Source organism: Papio anubis, chromosome 1 (genome assembly GCF_008728515.1).
Source record: "Papio anubis isolate 15944 chromosome 1, Panubis1.0, whole genome shotgun sequence".
NCBI lineage: Eukaryota > Metazoa > Chordata > Mammalia > Primates > Cercopithecidae > Papio > Papio anubis.
In genome coordinates, this window is record NC_044976.1 from 63,843,021 (window position 1) to 63,849,321 (window position 6,301).

Consider the following 6,301-nt stretch of genomic DNA (forward strand, 5'->3'; position numbering starts at 1 on the left):
AGAGCCATAGATATTTGTAATAAAAATTAAAAAATAGGCCAGGCATGGTGGCTCACACCTGTAATCCCAACACTTTGGGAGGCAGAGGCAGGAGGATCACTTGAGCCCAGGAGTATGGAACCAGCGTAGGCAACACGGTGAAACCCCATCTATACAAAAATACAAACATTTAGCTGGGCATGGTGGCGCGTGCCTATGGTCCTGCTGCTCGGGAGGCTGGAGGTGGGAGGATTGCCTGAGCCCAAGAGGTTGAGTCTGCAGTGAGCCATGATCACTCCACTGCACTCCAGCCTGGGTGACAGAATGAAACCCTGTGTCAAAACAAACAAACAAACAAAACAACCCCCCCCCCCAATTAAAAATATTTCCATCCAACTTGGTTAAAATAGAATTGAAAACCTTTAGCATTAAATGGATATTTCCATTCTAAATAAGTTACTAATTTCCTAACCATACTAGATGAATGAGTTGTTATTGCATACAAATCCAAAAATTATTACATTTTATTTTTGTAGCTTGATTATATCTTGGTGAAATCATTTTCTTAGGGTGGCTCTGGTTAGCTCTTTATTAAAATGACAACTGATGTCACACAAGCTGCCTGAGGACACATCTAAAATAAACATGCTTTTAGTAGTGGTTAAAATACTTTGAACAGTCAACAAATATTTACAGCTCTTTTTGTGTAAAGTACTGTACTAAGTGCTGGGATAAAGCAGTGAATGGGGTGGACATAGCCTCAGAACTCCTGGAGCTTGTGGTCCAATAGCTCAGTAAATGTCTACCGAATGAAAGGGAGACTTGCCTTTGCTCATGATGAGCTCATTCCTCATGTTTTGCCAATGTATTTCTCCTGCCTAGATAATCCACCATCTGACCTTTATCCACATCCTTTACCCATTTCATTTTCAAGGTCCAGATCAAACAGCAAGTTCTCCACTAAGCCTCTCACAATTATAACATTGATGGCAGCTAAACATTTATTGAGCATGATGCTAACCTCTTTACATGGATTACATCACTCATTTCTCACAATGCACTATGAGGTATTTACATATAACTCTTTAGTAACCCAATTGAGGGGGAATTTCAGGACAATTAAAAAATACGTATAACTTAAAATCTTGAACTCAGCATGCCCAGAGCTACTAGAATCTTTTTGAGCGTAGAACTTAAAACGTAAGGTGCGAAGAAAACAATTTTATATTTTATTGTGCCTCAGAATTGCTTGGTGGGGTCTTTTAAGAAATAAAGATGCCAGAGTACATTGTCAAAATTTCCAACTAATTAAACACACACAAGCACACGTATGCAGAACATGGTCCACAGAAAATTACCACAAGTATCTTCTAAAGATAACCACAAATTGCACTTTATGTGTTTCCATTCAGTTTTTCTTCTTTTTTTGTAGCTATAATCTTTTAAACATAATTTTAGGATAAATATCACCTTATCAATGAGATTTTTCCTTACCACCTTATTTAAAATTATAACCCACCTCCATTCCCCGTCCCCATTACTGCTTAAGTTTTCTCCATAGAATTTCTCACGTTCTATTTATTAATTACCTTTTAATTTACTTTGCTTCCTCAGAGTAACTTATCTCCCCACCTCCCCATGGCTCCACTCCCGCATACACACTAGAATGTCAGCTCCATAAGGGCAGAGCTTTTTGTCTCCTTTGCTCACTTCCGTATCTACAGTCTTTAACAGAGTGCCTGGCATGGAGAGGTAGCTTAGTACCTCTTTGTCCAATGATGGATACTTGAATGAATACAACTGTCAAAGTGCCCTTCAGAAATGCTGTACTAGTTCCACTTCTACAAGAAGGGTAAGGCAGCGCCATGTGAGAGGTATTTTTTTTTTTTTTTTTTTTTTTTTGAGACGGAGTCTCGCTCTGTCCCCTAGGCTGGAGTGCAGTGGTGCAATCTCGGCTCACTGCAAGCTCTGCCTCCCGGGTTCACGCCATTCTCCTGCCTCAGCCTCCCGAGTAGCTGGGACTACAGGCGCCTGCCACTGCGCCCGGCTAATTTTTTGTATTTTTAGTAGAGACAGGGTTTCACCGTGGTCTCGATCTCCTGGCCTTGTGATCCGCTCGTCTCGGCCTCCTAAAGTGCTGGGATTACAGGCGTGAGCCACCGCGCCCGGTGAGAGGCATATTTTTAATGGGTGGAACCTCGAGTCATCACTTGAATGCTGCCTGGGATCTCTGTGGCAGACACTGGGAGTCAGATCCTTGCAACGCGGAAGGAGTGTACACTGTGCCTTGCGCCAAGGGCAGGTGCCACACACAAGTGCAAGGCCATACTGAGGAGGCCACCTGCCCTCAAATGGGTTCAACAGGAATGCTTTTTAAAGCAATGCCCCAAAATTGGTTTTAGCACTTGATTGCAGAACTTGACCACATTACAAGTTCTGGAATTTGTTCAGGGCTGTGTTCTGGTTCCTTTAGATCACATCTTTCTCTTGCCCAGATTGCCTAATTTTTGAACTTTTAAAGAGCAGAGTACTGCTTTCAGTGCCATTTAGTCATTTCCCACAGCTCTCCATCCCTTTAGAGTAGCTTTTAAAGTTACTTGGGTCATTTTGGGTAGTGGACATTGGATTACTATTTTTGTTCAACCAAATAAATGGAAGGCTTCTTGGTATTATTAATGCTCAAAACATGCAACCCACACTCCTATTATTCAATTGAATGTTTTGAAGTCATCCTGTAATTACAAGATTTCGTTCCAAATCAGACAATAGGTCTTAAAGTAGTAATTTTGACCTAAATATGTGCAAGAGCTTGAAGGGCTTCTTAGAAAAACTAAGAGGAAAACCAAGTTTAGTGGAAAAGCACCCCGGTTAGGATTTGGGAGACCTAGGTCCCACTGACATCGCTGCCAATTTGGGCTCTCCAAGTCCCTCTTTGGTTGGGGAATGGGGCCGTCCATCCTAACTAACTCTATTGTGTGGAATATAAATATGAGAATCACAATAAAAACTGTAAAATTATATTAAATCTAAAAGGCTGCCATGTTTTCTTAAACACTGGGGAATTATGGTAGGTTGGTAGAAAGAGGTCTTTTGAAGGCTTTTAGAGCTCATTTTCCCAAATTGTTTTGTGTGGACCTCTGCTTCAGGGAGATGTATTTAGTCAGCTTTTGCTGCATGCCAACTTTAGTATCTAAGTGGCTCATATTCCATACACATTCCCATGCTTGCTCGTCTGCAGTTCAGTTAGAGTTGAGTCTTGAAGTTTAAGTTGGAAGGAAGAAACTTGATCTTAGTGGGTGCTTAATCTGTTCAGCTCACTAAAAACATAAACAAAAACAGCTCAGTTGTATGGAAGGAGCATGTTAACCACAAAAAGTAGGGGTAGACCAGAAAGAAGTAGACTAGAAGATGGGTTTTGGAATGAGGTCAGTGCCAGTGAATCTGCCCTTCAGTTCTAGATTTGAGAAAAGTAGTCAACCACCATACCAATGGACAACAAGGAGAACCAGTGGAAACTGTACTCACCCCACCTATTGAAAACCTGGAGTTTGAGTAGGTTTTGACTTGTGTAAGAAGAAAAAATCACACCCTACATTTGGTCAGGGCCAAACCGGGTTGAGGACAAATGGAACTTAAACTTGTCCCAGGTCCAGTTTTGTTTTGCAGGATTCAGAAAGAGTTGTGTTTGTTTAATACAGTCTTATAAAGAATTTCCAATCCCGGAGGATTCATGAAGCAAAATGATGCTACAGCTTCCACGGCGTGTATGTCAGAACAGGCAGGATTTTGGAGATTATATATCCCAACACTATAATTTTACAAATGGAAAAAGGCACAGGGAGGAAAATAAAGCTTAGGATTATTCAGTTGGAGGAGATAGAAATGCACCTAAGTCTCATAGCTCTTAGTACAGGACTTTTTTTTTTTTTTTACAATAGCAGCAGCATCATTATTAAATAATGATAATGGAACATTTATGATACCCAGGCATAGTTCTAAGTATTCTATATGGATTATGCCTTTTATGCCTCATAATAGCCCATAGAGGTACATTTCCCCTTTGTACAGGTGAGGAAACCGAGAGAGGCAGAGAGGTTAATAAACTTGTCCCCAGAGTTACGTGTAAGAACTAAGAACTCTATAGAGATAGGACATATCATGAAGCAATTTCCAAAGTGTATCTGGCATATACCAGCTTTACTTCCAGAGGCATCTACCTGACCAGAGGTAGAGCAGTAGTTTACACTTCTTCACTTGTTCAGACAAATAAAGAAAATGGGTTTTGAGGAAGCCCTCTATGCATTTTTAAAGGTGTTTTCTAAGACAGAGTACATATTTCCTGATCTTCTGTTTATCCATCATCAAACTCAACTGTCATCTTCTTAATGTCAGGTAGATACTAAACAACAAATCCCCCAAAACACCTGGGCAGAAAGTAGAAGATAATCAGCAGCATTCACTGCTTTCTAAGAAGGCAATTCCCAGCAATACAGTCCTGAAGGTTTAAGTTGAAAAAGAAACCTGATCTCAGTAGGTATTTAATCAGTTTAGCTCACTTAAAAAAAAAAAAAAAAAAAAAAAAAAAAAAAAAGCTCCATTAGGTGGAAGGAACATGTTAACCCATGAAAAATAGAAGCAGGCCAGAAGGAAGCCAGCTAGAATCTAGGGTTTAGAATGAGAGCAGTGCCTTTCAATCTACCCTTCAGTTCTAGATTTGAGAAAAGTAGTCAACCACCATACCAATAGACAATGAGCAGGACCAACAGAAACTCCATCCACCCTACCTATTGAAAACCTGGAACTTTAATAGGTCTTCAAGAAATAGAGAAGAAAAATAAAATAGTTCCTATGGTAGAAAATAAAAGATACTGTGCAACAAAGAAAAGAAACCATATTGAGATGGTTTTCGAGGAAGAATACACATGTGAAAACCAGCTAGTCTGGGATCCAGAAAAATATTTAAGAAATACCTTGGCATCCTCAGAAAAGTACAAGAAGATATGGTGTCTATGAACCAGGAGCTGCATGGAGACAGATGTATCCAGGAAGGACTAGAGTGAAGCTAAAATATATGGAAGGGAGACAAAACACTCCCTATCTCTGGAAACGGAATAGAATGGAATACGGGTGCCATTATTATCATTTACTGCAAATGATAATTTACCCTTGCAGTAAACGATAATTTAAAAGGAAATACAAAATATGTACAGGTGAATGATAACAAAAGCCTCTCATATCAAAATTTACTGGAAGTCACTAAGGCAGAGGAAATTTATAGGTTTGAGTAGATTTTCTTTCTTCCTATTTATTTGTTAAAGATATGTACATGAGGATATTTATCCCCATTTTACAAAAGAGGAAAAAGAAGCTAAGAGAAGTTGAGTAGCTTGTCAAAGTTCACACTACTAATAACAGCAGAGCCAGGATCTGAACCAGGAGGTCTGGTTCACTCTTAACAAGACAGAAAAGTCTCCAGCAAGGCTAAGAAAAAAATAAAAGATATGAATACGCAAAATACAGGATAAAAAGAGAAAGAAAAAATGTTTTGAACAACTAGCTTACACTCCAATAGATATGTATATATTAGTTTGCTAGAGCTATTATAACAAAATACCATAGACTGAGTGGCTTAAGCAACAGAAATTCATTTTCTCACAGCTTTGGAGGCTGGAAGTCTAAGAGCAAGGTGTTGGCAGGTTTGGTTTCCCCTGAGGCCTCTCTCCTTGGCTTGCAGATGACTGACTGCCTTCTTACTGTATCCTCACGTGGTCTTTCTTCTGTGTGCAAGCATGCCTGCTGTCACATGTATCTCCTTATAACAACAATAGGCAGGTTAGATTTGGGCCCACCCTAACAGCCTCATTTTAACATAATCACCTCTCTGAAGGCCCTATCTCTAAATACATGCACAGTTGGAGGAATCGAGGATTAAGACTTTATATGAATTTTCTAGGAACATGATTCAGCCCGTAACAGTCTAGAAAAGTGGGTTTCGGGGAAAAACCCCCCACAACCTCCCAGCAAAAATGTGAAATAGAAAATTAAATACATCAATAATATAATATGATTATCAATCCTTTCCTTTTACTACCACATTCCTTACTAGATAGAGACTCTGTTGGTTTTACAGGTGAGTCCAAATACACTTTCCAAGGAACAGAAAATCCCTATATTACTTTAGTTGTATCAGAAAATAAAAGATAAGAAAAAGTTGCCCAACTCATTTCATTCTAAAAGTGAATTGAATAGGTATAATAAGTAAAAGTAAATTATAGACCAATGTTTAAGACCTAGGTACAAAAATCCCATACTTTATATTATT